Raw genomic sequence first — 15,469 nt, 5'->3', positions numbered from 1 at the left:
TGCTTCCATTACAGTACTCTGCTGCACATGTAAGTGCAAGAGATCCTGAAGCACTCACTCATCATGGGAAAGTACCAATGTGTTTCTTCATTGGTTGATGGAAGAAACATCTTACAAAAACTCTCCACATTATTGACTTTTTAAAATGTTTCTAGGAATCGTTCTAGATGAATGCTTATTAGCCTTTGTCAGTAAGTACTTTTGCAAAGTGTCGCTGTGGCGCAATCAGTTAGTGTGTAAGGCTATTAACCAAAAGGTTGGTGGTTCAATCCCACCCAGGGACTTAATTGACCTTGTTATCAGATTTTGGTGATCTTTAAGCAGACAAGTCAAAATTTCAAACCCCCTGTTATGGTGTAGGGTACCTGGCCTTCTCTGATGTAATCAGAGTTAGATTTGATTCAGTGATTTTATAAAAACAGCTAGGAAGCACAATTTAGCAGTGGGTTGCAGAGAAAAAGAAATATGCTGGCAGAAAAATCCAATTGAGTGATTAAACAGCTCTTCATTTTCTGGCTTTATTTTTATGCTAACTAATTTGTTCTCTGAAAAGTGTCCACAAAGCCAAGTATCTGATTAACATATTTGTAGGGATGGTTTTTCACCTATTACTAAATTAAACTTGCTTCATTGGAAAGGCAGCAAGATGCATCCTCATTTCAATATCTACTGAAATAATACAGGTTGACACCAGGAAACATTAACGCCACTGCATCCTTGCTGCTTTCTCATGTGGAAGTCTGTTTAATGTGAAAACAAGGTGATATCTAATTAGCACACAGGTAAGGAATTAAGAAAATCTTTATTTAAGGGTGAAGATGTTTCTCACAAAATCATTGCCCCAATGCATCATTGAAATTCAAGCTGGAAAGATGATTTTAATATATCACTTGTACATTTTGTATTGCTCTTCTGGTGACAATGTAGTTTGTTTTTGTCAATTACCATTTTAATAATAGGGTAAAGAAAATTAAGTGGATTTTTGAAAGAAAACAATACTGTCAATATACTATTAAAACAAATTAAAATGGTAAAAGTTATTGTACTTTAAGTAAAAATAAAAGCTAAAATATCAATCCCAGTTTTGGATTACTTTAATGAACAAAAAAAAAATGCATATAGCAAAGGATAGTTTCAATCTGCCTACCTCTGGGTTATGGGCCCAGCATGCTTCCATTGCAGTACTCTGCTGCACATGTAAGTGCAAGAGATCCTGAAGCCCTCACTCATCATGCGAAAGTACCAATGTGTTTCTTCATTGGTTGCTAGAAAAAACATCTTACAAAAACTCTCCAGATTATTGACTTTTTAAAGTTTTTCTAGGAAACGTTCTAGATGAATGCTTATTAGTCTTTGTCAGTATATTCTTTTTGCAAAGTGTCTCTGTGGCGCAATCGGTTAGTGTGTTCAGCTATTAATCAAAAGGTTGGTGGTTCAATCCCACCCAGGGACGTAATTGACCTTGTGATCAGATTTTGGTGATATTTAAGTAGACAAGTCAAAATTGCAAACCCCCTCTTATGGTGTAGGGTACCTGGCCTTCTCTGATGTAATCAGAGTTAGATTTGATTAAGTGATTTTATAAAAAAACAGCTAGGAAGCACAATTTAGCAGTGGGTTGCAGAGAAAAAGAAAAATGCTGGCAGAAAAATACAATTGAGTGATTAAACAGCTCTTCATTTTCTGGCTTTATTTTTATGATAACAAATTTGTTCTCTGAAAAGTGTCCACAAAGCCAAGTCTCTGATTAACACCTTTGTAGGGATGGTTTTTCACCTATTACTAAATTAAACTTGCTTCATTGGAAAGGCAGCAAGATGCATCCTCATTTCAATATCTACTGAAATAATACAGGTTGACACCAGGAAACATTAACGCCACTGCATCCTTGCTGCTTTCTCATGTGGAAGTCTGTTTAATGTGAAAACAAGGTGATATCTAATTAGCACACAGGTAAGGAATTAAGAAAATCTTTATTTAAGGGTGAAGATGTTTCTCACAAAATTGTTGCCCCAATGCATCATTGAAATTCAAGCTGGAAAGATGATTTTAATATATCACTTGTACATTTTGTATTGCTCTTCTGGTGACAATGTAGTTTGTTTTTGTCAGTTACCATTTTAATAATCGGGTAAAGAAAATTAATTGGATTTTTGAAAGAAAACAATACTGTCAATATACTATTAAAACAAATTAAAATGGTAAAAGTTATTGTACTTTAAGTAAAAATAAAAGCTAAAATATCAATCCCAGTTTTGGATTACTTTAATGAACAAAAAAAAATGCATATAGCAGAGGATAGTTTCAATCTGCCTACCTCTGGGTTATGGACCCAGCATGCTTCCATTACAGTACTCTGCTGCACATGTAAGTGCAAGAGATCCTGAAGCACTCACTCATCATGGGAAAGTACCAATGTGTTTCTTCATTGGTTGATGGAAGAAACATCTTACAAAAACTCTCCACATTATTGACTTTTTAAAATGTTTCTAGGAATCGTTCTAGATGAATGCTTATTAGCCTTTGTCAGTAAGTACTTTTGCAAAGTGTCGCTGTGGCGCAATCAGTTAGTGTGTAAGGCTATTAACCAAAAGGTTGGTGGTTCAATCCCACCCAGGGACATAATTGACCTTGTTATCAGATTTTGGTGATCTTTAAGCAGACAAGTCAAAATTTCAAACCCCCTGTTATGGTGTAGGGTACCTGGCCTTCTCTGATGTAATCAGAGTTAGATTTGATTCAGTGATTTTATAAAAACAGCTAGGAAGCACAATTTAGCAGTGGGTTGCAGAGAAAAAGAAATATGCTGGCAGAAAAATCCAATTGAGTGATTAAACAGCTCTTCATTTTCTGGCTTTATTTTTATGCTAACTAATTTGTTCTCTGAAAAGTGTCCACAAAGCCAAGTATCTGATTAACATATTTGTAGGGATGGTTTTTCACCTATTACTAAATTAAACTTGCTTCATTGGAAAGGCAGCAAGATGCATCCTCATTTCAATATCTACTGAAATAATACAGGTTGACACCAGGAAACATTAACGCCACTGCATCCTTGCTGCTTTCTCATGTGGAAGTCTGTTTAATGTGAAAACAAGGTGATATCTAATTAGCACACAGGTAAGGAATTAAGAAAATCTTTATTTAAGGGTAAAGATGTTTCTCACAAAATCATTGCCCCAATGCATCATTGAAATTCAAGCTGGAAAGATGATTTTAATATATCACTTGTACATTTTGTATTGCTCTTCTGGTGACAATGTAGTTTGTTTTTGTCAATTACCATTTTAATAATAGGGTAAAGAAAATTAAGTGGATTTTTGAAAGAAAACAATACTGTCAATATACTATTAAAACAAATTAAAATGGTAAAAGTTATTGTACTTTAAGTAAAAATAAAAGCTAAAATATCAATCCCAGTTTTGGATTACTTTAATGAACAAAAAAAAAATGCATATAGCAAAGGATAGTTTCAATCTGCCTACCTCTGGGTTATGGGCCCAGCATGCTTCCATTGCAGTACTCTGCTGCACATGTAAGTGCAAGAGATCCTGAAGCACTCACTCATCATGCGAAAGTACCAATGTGTTTCTTCATTGGTTGCTGGAAGAAACATCTTACAAAAACTCTCCAGATTATTGACTTTTTAAAGTTTTTCTAGGAAACGTTCTAGATGAAAGCTTATTAGTCTTTGTCAGTATATTCTTTTTGCAAAGTGTCTCTGTGGCGCAATCGGTTAGTGTGTTCAGCTATTAATCAAAAGGTTGGTGGTTCAATCCCACCCAGGGACGTAATTGACCTTGTGATCAGATTTTGGTGATATTTAAGTAGACAAGTCAAAATTGCAAACCCCCTCTTATAGTGTAGGGTACCTGGCCTTCTCTGATGTAATCAGAGTTAGATTTGATTAAGTGATTTTATAAAAAAACAGCTAGGAAGCACAATTTAGCAGTGGGTTGCAGAGAAAAAGAAAAATGCTGGCAGAAAAATACAATTGAGTGATTAAACAGCTCTTCATTTTCTGGCTTTATTTTTATGATAACAAATTTGTTCTCTGAAAAGTGTCCACAAAGCCAAGTATCTGATTAACATATTTGTAGGGATGGTTTTTCACCTATTACTAAATTAAACTTGCTTCATTGGAAAGGCAGCAAGATGCATCCTCATTTCAATATCTACTAAAATAATACAGGTTGACACCAGGAAACATTAACGCCACTGCATCCTTGCTGCTTTCTCATGTGGAAGTCTGTTTAATGTGAAAACAAGGTGATATCTAATTAGCACACAGGTAAGGAATTAAGAAAATCTTTATTTAAGGGTAAAGATGTTTCTCACAAAATCATTGCCCCAATGCATCATTGAAATTCAAGCTGGAAAGATGATTTTAATATATCACTTGTACATTTTGTATTGCTCTTCTGGTGACAATGTAGTTTGTTTTTGTCAATTACCATTTTAATAATAGGGTAAAGAAAATTAAGTGGATTTTTGAAAGAAAACAATACTGTCAATATACTATTAAAACAAATTAAAATGGTAAAAGTTATTGTACTTTAAGTAAAAATAAAAGCTAAAATATCAATCCCAGTTTTGGATTACTTTAATGAACAAAAAAAAAATGCATATAGCAAAGGATAGTTTCAATCTGCCTACCTCTGGGTTATGGGCCCAGCATGCTTCCATTGCAGTACTCTGCTGCACATGTAAGTGCAAGAGATCCTGAAGCACTCACTCATCATGCGAAAGTACCAATGTGTTTCTTCATTGGTTGCTGGAAGAAACATCTTACAAAAACTCTCCAGATTATTGACTTTTTAAAGTTTTTCTAGGAAACGTTCTAGATGAAAGCTTATTAGTCTTTGTCAGTATATTCTTTTTGCAAAGTGTCTCTGTGGCGCAATCGGTTAGTGTGTTCAGCTATTAATCAAAAGGTTGGTGGTTCAATCCCACCCAGGGACGTAATTGACCTTGTGATCAGATTTTGGTGATATTTAAGTAGACAAGTCAAAATTGCAAACCCCCTCTTATGGTGTAGGGTACCTGGCCTTCTCTGATGTAATCAGAGTTAGATTTGATTAAGTGATTTTATAAAAAAACAGCTAGGAAGCACAATTTAGCAGTGGGTTGCAGAGAAAAAGAAAAATGCTGGCAGAAAAATACAATTGAGTGATTAAACAGCTCTTCATTTTCTGGCTTTATTTTTATGATAACAAATTTGTTCTCTGAAAAGTGTCCACAAAGCCAAGTCTCTGATTAACACCTTTGTAGGGATGGTTTTTCACCTATTACTAAATTAAACTTGCTTCATTGGAAAGGCAGCAAGATGCATCCTCATTTCAATATCTACTGAAATAATACAGGTTGACACCAGGAAACATTAACGCCACTGCATCCTTGCTGCTTTCTCATGTGGAAGTCTGTTTAATGTGAAAACAAGGTGATATCTAATTAGCACACAGGTAAGGAATTAAGAAAATCTTTATTTAAGGGTGAAGATGTTTCTCACAAAATTGTTGCCCCAATGCATCATTGAAATTCAAGCTGGAAAGATGATTTTAATATATCACTTGTACATTTTGTATTGCTCTTCTGGTGACAATGTAGTTTGTTTTTGTCAGTTACCATTTTAATAATCGGGTAAAGAAAATTAATTGGATTTTTGAAAGAAAACAATACTGTCAATATACTATTAAAACAAATTAAAATGGTAAAAGTTATTGTACTTTAAGTAAAAATAAAAGCTAAAATATCAATCCCAGTTTTGGATTACTTTAATGAACAAAAAAAAATGCATATAGCAGAGGATAGTTTCAATCTGCCTACCTCTGGGTTATGGACCCAGCATGCTTCCATTACAGTACTCTGCTGCACATGTAAGTGCAAGAGATCCTGAAGCACTCACTCATCATGGGAAAGTACCAATGTGTTTCTTCATTGGTTGATGGAAGAAACATCTTACAAAAACTCTCCACATTATTGACTTTTTAAAATGTTTCTAGGAATCGTTCTAGATGAATGCTTATTAGCCTTTGTCAGTAAGTACTTTTGCAAAGTGTCGCTGTGGCGCAATCAGTTAGTGTGTAAGGCTATTAACCAAAAGGTTGGTGGTTCAATCCCACCCAGGGACATAATTGACCTTGTTATCAGATTTTGGTGATCTTTAAGCAGACAAGTCAAAATTTCAAACCCCCTGTTATGGTGTAGGGTACCTGGCCTTCTCTGATGTAATCAGAGTTAGATTTGATTCAGTGATTTTATAAAAACAGCTAGGAAGCACAATTTAGCAGTGGGTTGCAGAGAAAAAGAAATATGCTGGCAGAAAAATCCAATTGAGTGATTAAACAGCTCTTCATTTTCTGGCTTTATTTTTATGCTAACTAATTTGTTCTCTGAAAAGTGTCCACAAAGCCAAGTATCTGATTAACATATTTGTAGGGATGGTTTTTCACCTATTACTAAATTAAACTTGCTTCATTGGAAAGGCAGCAAGATGCATCCTCATTTCAATATCTACTGAAATAATACAGGTTGACACCAGGAAACATTAACGCCACTGCATCCTTGCTGCTTTCTCATGTGGAAGTCTGTTTAATGTGAAAACAAGGTGATATCTAATTAGCACACAGGTAAGGAATTAAGAAAATCTTTATTTAAGGGTAAAGATGTTTCTCACAAAATCATTGCCCCAATGCATCATTGAAATTCAAGCTGGAAAGATGATTTTAATATATCACTTGTACATTTTGTATTGCTCTTCTGGTGACAATGTAGTTTGTTTTTGTCAATTACCATTTTAATAATAGGGTAAAGAAAATTAAGTGGATTTTTGAAAGAAAACAATACTGTCAATATACTATTAAAACAAATTAAAATGGTAAAAGTTATTGTACTTTAAGTAAAAATAAAAGCTAAAATATCAATCCCAGTTTTGGATTACTTTAATGAACAAAAAAAAAATGCATATAGCAAAGGATAGTTTCAATCTGCCTACCTCTGGGTTATGGGCCCAGCATGCTTCCATTGCAGTACTCTGCTGCACATGTAAGTGCAAGAGATCCTGAAGCACTCACTCATCATGCGAAAGTACCAATGTGTTTCTTCATTGGTTGCTGGAAGAAACATCTTACAAAAACTCTCCAGATTATTGACTTTTTAAAGTTTTTCTAGGAAACGTTCTAGATGAAAGCTTATTAGTCTTTGTCAGTATATTCTTTTTGCAAAGTGTCTCTGTGGCGCAATCGGTTAGTGTGTTCAGCTATTAATCAAAAGGTTGGTGGTTCAATCCCACCCAGGGACGTAATTGACCTTGTGATCAGATTTTGGTGATATTTAAGTAGACAAGTCAAAATTGCAAACCCCCTCTTATAGTGTAGGGTACCTGGCCTTCTCTGATGTAATCAGAGTTAGATTTGATTAAGTGATTTTATAAAAAAACAGCTAGGAAGCACAATTTAGCAGTGGGTTGCAGAGAAAAAGAAAAATGCTGGCAGAAAAATACAATTGAGTGATTAAACAGCTCTTCATTTTCTGGCTTTATTTTTATGATAACAAATTTGTTCTCTGAAAAGTGTCCACAAAGCCAAGTATCTGATTAACATATTTGTAGGGATGGTTTTTCACCTATTACTAAATTAAACTTGCTTCATTGGAAAGGCAGCAAGATGCATCCTCATTTCAATATCTACTAAAATAATACAGGTTGACACCAGGAAACATTAACGCCACTGCATCCTTGCTGCTTTCTCATGTGGAAGTCTGTTTAATGTGAAAACAAGGTGATATCTAATTAGCACACAGGTAAGGAATTAAGAAAATCTTTATTTAAGGGTAAAGATGTTTCTCACAAAATCATTGCCCCAATGCATCATTGAAATTCAAGCTGGAAAGATGATTTTAATATATCACTTGTACATTTTGTATTGCTCTTCTGGTGACAATGTAGTTTGTTTTTGTCAATTACCATTTTAATAATAGGGTAAAGAAAATTAAGTGGATTTTTGAAAGAAAACAATACTGTCAATATACTATTAAAACAAATTAAAATGGTAAAAGTTATTGTACTTTAAGTAAAAATAAAAGCTAAAATATCAATCCCAGTTTTGGATTACTTTAATGAACAAAAAAAAAATGCATATAGCAAAGGATAGTTTCAATCTGCCTACCTCTGGGTTATGGGCCCAGCATGCTTCCATTGCAGTACTCTGCTGCACATGTAAGTGCAAGAGATCCTGAAGCACTCACTCATCATGCGAAAGTACCAATGTGTTTCTTCATTGGTTGCTGGAAGAAACATCTTACAAAAACTCTCCAGATTATTGACTTTTTAAAGTTTTTCTAGGAAACGTTCTAGATGAATGCTTATTAGTCTTTGTCAGTATATTCTTTTTGCAAAGTGTCTCTGTGGCGCAATCGGTTAGTGTGTTCAGCTATTAATCAAAAGGTTGGTGGTTCAATCCCACCCAGGGACGTAATTGACCTTGTGATCAGATTTTGGTGATATTTAAGTAGACAAGTCAAAATTTCAAAAACCCCTGTTATGGTGTAGGGTACCTGGCCTTCTCTGATGTAATCAGAGTTAGATTTGATTCAGTGATTTTATAAAAACAGCTAGGAAGCACAATTTAGCAGTGGTTTGCAAAGAAAAAGAAATATGCTGGCAAAAAAATCCAATTGAGTGATTAAACAGCTCTTCATTTTCTGGCTTTATTTTTATGCTAACAAATTTGTTCTCTGAAAAGTGTCCACAAAGCCAAGTATCTGATTAACATCTTTGTAGGGATGGTTTTTCACCTATTACTAAATTAAACTTGCTTCATTGGAAAGGCAGCAAGATGCATCCTCATTTCAATATCTACTGAAATAATACAGGTTGACACCAGGAAACATTAACGCCACTGCATCCTTGCTGCTTTCTCATGTGGAAGTCTGTTTAATGTGAAAACAAGGTGATATCTAATTAGCACACAGGTAAGGAATTAAGAAAATCTTTATTTAAGGGTGAAGATGTTTCTCACAAAATCGTTGCCCCAATGCATCATTGAAATTCAAGCTGGAAAGATGATTTTAATATATCACTTGTACATTTTGTATTGCTCTTCTGGTGACAATGTAGTTTGTTTTTGTCAATTACCATTTTAATAATAGGGTAAAGAAAATTAAGTGGATTTTTGAAAGAAAACAATACTGTCAATATACTATTAAAACAAATTAAAATGGTAAAAGTTATTGTACTTTAAGTAAAAATAAAAGAGCAAAAATATCAATCCCAGTTTTGGATTACTTTAATTAACAAAAAAAAATGCATATAGCAGAGGATAGTTTCAATCTGCCTACCTCTGGGTTATGGGCCCAGCATGCTTCCATTGCAGTACTCTGCTGCACATGTAAGTGCAAGAGATCCTGAAGCACTCACTCATCATGGGAAAGTACCAATGCGTTTCTTCATTGGTTGATGGAAGAAACATCTTACAAAATCTCTCCAGATTATTGACTTTTTAAAGTTTTCTAGGAATTGTTCTAGATGAATGCTTATTAGCCTTTGTCAGTATGTACGTTTGCAAAGTGTCTCTGTGGTGCAATCGGTTAGTGTGTTTGGTTATTAACCAAAGGGTTGGTGGTTCAATCCCACCCAGGGATGTTATTGACCTTGTCATCAGATTTTGGTGATCTTTAAGTAGACAAGTCAAAATTTCAAACCCCGTCTTATGGTGTAGGGTACCTGGCCTACTCTGATGTAATCAGAGTTAGATTTGATTAAGTGATTTTATCAAAAAACAGCTAGGAAGCACAATTTAGCAGTGGGTTGCAGAGAAAATGAAATATGCTGGCAGAAAAATCCAATTGAGTGATTAAACAGCTCTTCATTTTCTGGCTTTATTTTTATGCTAACAAATTTGTTCTCTGAAAAGTGTCCACAAAGCCAAGTATCGGATTAACATCTTTGTAGGGATGGTTTTTCACCTATTACTAAATTAAACTTGCTTCATTGGAAAGGCAGCAAGATGCATCCTCATTTCAATATCTACTGAAATAATACAGGTTGACACCAGGAAACATTAACGCCACTGCATCCTTGCTGCTTTCTCATGTGGAAGTCTGTTTAATGTGAAAACAAGGTGATATCTAATTAGCACACAGGTAAGGAATTAAGAAAATCTTTATTTAAGGGTGAAGATGTTTCTCACAAAATCGTTGCCCCAATGCATCATTGAAATTCAAGCTGGAAAGATGATTTTAATATATCACTTGTACATTTTGTATTGCTCTTCTGGTGACAATGTAGTTTGTTTTTGTCAATTACCATTTTAATAATCGGGTAAAGAAAATTAAGTGGATTTTTGAAAGAAAACAATACTGTCAATATACTATTAAAACATATTAAAATGGTAAAAGTTATTGTACTTTAAGTAAAAATAAAAGAGAAAAAATATCAATCCCAGTTTTGGATTACTTTAATTAACAAAAAAAAATGCATATAGCAGAGGATAGTTTCAATCTGCCTACCTCTGGGTTATGAACCCAGCATGCTTTCATTACAGTACTCTGCTGCACATGTAAGTGCAAGAGATCTTGAAGCACTCACTCATCATGGGAAAGTAACAATGTGTTTCTTCGTTGGTTGATGGAAGAAACATCTTACAAAAACTCTCCAGATTATTGACTTTTAAAAGTTTTTCTAGGAAACGTTCTAGATGAATGCTTATTAGCCTTTGTCAGTATGGACTTTTGCAAAGTGTCTCTGTGGCGCAATTGGTTAGTGTGATTGGTTATTAACCAAAGGGTTGGTGGTTCAATCCCACCCAGGGATGTAATTGACCTTGTTATCAGATTTTGGTGATCTTTAAGTAGACAAGTCAAAATTTCAAAAACCCCTGTTATGGTGTAGGGTACCTGGCCTTCTCTGATGTAATCAGAGTTAGATTTGATTCAGTGATTTTATAAAAACAGCTAGGAAGCACAATTTAGCAGTGGTTTGCAGAGAAAAAGAAATATGCTGGCAAAAAAATCCAATTGAGTGATTAAACAGCTCTTCATTTTCTGGCTTTATTTTTATGCTAACAAATTTGTTCTCTGAAAAGTGTCCACAAAGCCAAGTATCTGATTAACATCTTTGTAGGGATGGTTTTTCACCTATTACTAAATTAAACTTGCTTCATTGGAAAGGCAGCAAGATGCATCCTCATTTCAATATCTACTGAAATAATACAGGTTGACACCAGGAAACATTAACGCCACTGCATCCTTGCCGATGATAACCTCAAGTTGGGTCATTCGGTGCTGCAGAGTCGTACGCACTCTTCCACCCGTTCAAGAGCTTTGGTATAACCCCATGGTTCTTAATGTGACCCCAGCATCCTCTAGGTCGTATGAGAAAATAGGATTTTAATACCTACCGGTAAATCCTTTTCTCTTAGTCTGTAGAGGATGCTGGGCACCCGTCCCAGTCCATACTGTGTCTGCAGTTATTACTTGTGGTTATACACATGTTGTGTTATGGTTCTGGTCAGCTTTTTGCTGCAATTGTTCATGCCGTTGGCTTGTGTTCTGTTGAATGCCACGTTCTGCGGCATGCTTAAGGTGTGAGCTGGTAAGATGCTCACCTTAGTTTAACAATAAATCCTTTCCTCGAAATGTCCGTCTCCCTGGGCACAGTTCCTATAACTGGAGTCTGGAGGAGGGGCATAGAGGGAGGAGCCAGTTCACACCCTTTGATAGTCTTAAAGTGCCCATGTCTCTTGCGGATCCCGTCTATACCCCATGGTTCTTAATGTGACCCCAGCATCCTCTACGGACTAAGAGAAAAGGATGCCCTTGCGCACTATCCTGACTTCTCCTCCCGTCTGCTTACTTTGTGCCTTCCAACGCACAATGCGAACTACAGGTGGTGCTGCAGGGCCCACACCCTTTTACTTGCCTTACAGAACAGCTCTGGAGCTGTTACAGTGCCCAGCTGCTGCAAGAAATCAGCTTGAATGCTTCAGGGGATGGGGCATGGCCAACATGAGCCCCACACCAAAGGAGGGTGTGGGTGTTTAATGAGAACTAGGGGTCATCCAAGCACTGCAAAAGGCCGCCATGCCCTGCACGCCCCTTTTCTCTTTTCATATGCAGATGAGGGTTCCAGCCAACTTTGGCCCACTGCTTGGATAACATCACTGTATGCAAATCCGTCTGCTGCAGACCTTCCCCCAGGAATGCTTGTACTTGATGTTGCATATGGTTTGATATTTGATGGTGCTTCAGTATTAGGCAGCCTTCCGCCCTCCCATGTTCATCTGAAAAGATGTGGTCTCCCTGCAGTTGTTGTCCCCAGACGAGAGTTCCCTTGTGCTTCCTCAGTTGAATCTCCTTAACTTGACGGGGGAGGGGCTGCCCGAGCAGCCACCCTCCCCAGCCCTATCCCAACTCATACTTATTTTGCATATGAGATCTCTTGATCATGAAGATTGTTCTCACAGGGTGAGGTTCATCCATTATATTTTAAAATAGGAAGGTACAAATTACATATTTGAATTGCATTTATGTGCTTGATTCAAATGTCCCCCCCCCCCTTCCATTCTCAATTGTGCCCGTCAGCAGCTATTCTAAGGTTGCTGCCAATGGGTGTGACACATTAATTTCTTCTGTGGGGTACACTGGACTCCACAAGGATTCACATTGGGGTGTAGAGTAGGATCTTGATCTGAGGCACCAACCGGCTCAAAGCTTTTGACTGTTCCCAAGATGCTCAGTGCATTCTCCTCTATAACCCCGCTTCCATGAACAGGGAGCTCAGTTTGTAGTTGGTGCCTTCAGTAGCAGGCCACTTAACAGGGGCCTGCCTCAGGCAGCCTATTCTTAGCTATAAATTTTGACAAGAAAAGAAGAACTTGTTTTATGAGAATCTACAAGGGCTGCAGCAGGCTAGGTCTAATAGACATCTTTACTGCAGCTTCATCACTCCCAGCGGCGCTGTATACTCCCATGCCCTGGTTGCTGGGTCACTGCAGCGGAGGCTCCGGTTTCATCCTAAGGTCAGTCACACACACACCACCCTTCCGGATCACGAGGCCGCTGATGAAGGGGAGCGTGGCCGTAGGGGGTGGACCGTGTGCGCACTGGCGTGGACACTGATTACTGGGCAGCCGCTCCACTAGCCACCAGGTACAGTTAAGGAGCACAGGTCTGGGGGTTTTTCTCCTATATTAACCCAATTTTGTACTGCCCGCAGCGCATTGTGATAGGTAATAGGGCCTGATTCAGGTTGGATTGCAATCACAATAAGCGATCCAACTGCAAAAATTGCTAAGAGCATACGCATGTGCCTGCATTTTCTGTGGCACCCCGCAGAGAATGCGATCGCCTCTGCCTGTCAATCGGGGCGGGGGGGGGGGGATAGGTGGGTCAGCAACACTCCATTTCCAAGTCAGGGATGGAGCGGTGCGGGGGCAAGGCTTCAAAATGGGGTCTGCAACGGAGGAGACACAGGGGGCGTGGTCACAGCGGCTGTATGACATCACATTCAGCCGCTGTGATCACAAAAATGGTGGCGGCTTCCTGCGCGCACATACAGTCTGCACCAGCAGGAGGCTACATCATTTTTTATGATCACGCTGAACTGCAGTGCGACTGCAATTACAGCATGGACAAGAAGGGAGGCGTCATGCTGGGTGGCCATGCCCTTTCACTGTGCAGGAGCCAGCACCGCTCACACACTAGTCCCCGGGTGCAGCCCCCAACCCCCGGGACACCCGGAGCAACAAAATGTAGAATCAGGCCACCAGGCCACGCCCCTACCTATGAAACCATGCCTCCTTTTTACCATTGCGCTGCTTATCTGCGCGCACTGCATTACAATCTCCCTCGCCACCTCTCTGGGTGTCACCAGTGATAGTGACACCTCTGCCATGCTTGTAGCAGCTGGTCCTAAGATCTACGCCTCAAGCCCTGAGTGTTTGCCCTTGTGACTTGTTGATCATCATAGCGAAGCAGATGCTTACAGAAAACTGCAGGGGCTTAGATTGAAAATAAAAAAATTGATAGGTATAAGGTAGAGAGGAGCGGGTTCGGTTCTCCGAGAACCGAATTCCCCACGAACTCCACGTTGTTTACACTGGTCCGAGGCAGGCTCGGTTGTTCCCGCCTGACTCGGAAAACCTGAAAAAGGGAAAATGTCATCATCCCGCTGTCGGATTCTCGCGAGATTCGGATTCCATATAAAGAGCTGCGCGTTGCCGCCATTTTTACTCGTGCATTGAAGATAGAGCGGAATGGACGTGGCTATGTTCTCTCAGTGGAAATCTCAATATCAGTGCTCAGTATCAGTGGTTACTTATTGCTGCTCAGTAATACTAGTAGTGTGTCTCTCCTGCTCAGTGTCAGTTCTCAGTAGTATCCTCATCAGTGCTCAGTATCACTGCTCATTGTCTTGTGCTGCATTGTGGTGCTCAGCATACTACAGTACATTACTAATAGTCCAGTGCTGCATCTTGCTGCTCAGTGTCAGTTCTAGTATCCTCATCAGTGCTCACTATCACTGTTCATTGCATTTTGGTTTTCTGTATACTACAGTAACATAGTAATATAGTAACATATAGTAACATAGTTTTTGAGGTTGAATAGAGGCAAATTGCCCATCGTGTTCAACCTGTTTTAAGTTGTGATGATTCTACATACTTGCTGAATAATGTTTTATGACTAGTTAGCTACTATAACTCATGTTACCCCCGGATTAACCATGTTGATATTTTAAGTATTATAACCTTGGATAGCTTTTTCATTCAGAAATGTATCCATTCCTTTTTTAAATCCAATTACAGAGTCCACCATTACCACCTTCCCTGGCAGGGAATTCCACATCCTGATTGCCCTAACAGTGAAGATCATAGTATCTCACCTGGCAGGTAAGTAGGAGTTGGGCTAGAGCTGTGGAGGATTGCTGCTCGGGCACCCCCTGTCAAGTGAAGGAGATCCAACTGAGGCAGCACAAGGGAACTCTCGAAAGAAGAACAAGGCTAGAGGAAGATCTGAGACAAAGAAATCTGACTTTTACCAGAGCTGACCAGAGGAAAGCACAAACACAGTCCCCCACTACCACAAATAATGCAGTCGAGTTTCCCACATTTGGGGAAATCACAGGGGTCAGCATACCCAGAATGCAATGAATGAACCTCACCCTGGGAGAACAATCTTCATGACCATGGTATCTCCTATGCAAAATAAGTATGATTTGGGATAGGGCTGGGGAGGGCCGCTGCTCAGGCACATCTCTGTCAAGTAAAGGAGATTCAACTGAGGCAGCACAAGGGAACTCTCATCTGGGGACAACAACTGCAGGGAGAACACATATTTTCAGATGAAAATCTTGGTCATGCTCTGGTTTCTCTTCAGAACGAACAAATCTTTCGCCTTTTACTAAAGATTTCCGTGGAGAGGAGCAAAACTGAGTTTTACCTCAATTTTTGCATGCCCCATCTTTTTGGGGTTT

General features: G+C 38.4%; 2 non-coding genes across 2 annotated transcripts; one reads left to right on the top strand and one right to left on the bottom strand.

Annotated features, from left to right (window-relative positions):
• Positions 1–15,044: 15,044 nt before the first annotated feature.
• LOC135006181 (U1 spliceosomal RNA) lies at positions 15,045–15,208 on the bottom strand. The gene has a single exon (XR_010206520.1). It is a non-coding gene; the product is annotated as a U1 spliceosomal RNA (small nuclear RNA).
• A 144-nt stretch (positions 15,209–15,352) lies between these two features.
• Positions 15,353–15,468, top strand: LOC135006182 (U5 spliceosomal RNA). The gene has a single exon (XR_010206521.1). It is a non-coding gene; the product is annotated as a U5 spliceosomal RNA (small nuclear RNA).
• The last annotated feature ends 1 nt before the right edge of the window (position 15,469 follows it).

This window comes from Pseudophryne corroboree, unplaced genomic scaffold (assembly GCF_028390025.1).
Source record: "Pseudophryne corroboree isolate aPseCor3 unplaced genomic scaffold, aPseCor3.hap2 scaffold_2104, whole genome shotgun sequence".
In the NCBI taxonomy this organism is placed as follows: Eukaryota; Metazoa; Chordata; class Amphibia; order Anura; family Myobatrachidae; genus Pseudophryne; species Pseudophryne corroboree.
This window is presented reverse-complemented; position numbering and strand designations above follow the sequence as displayed.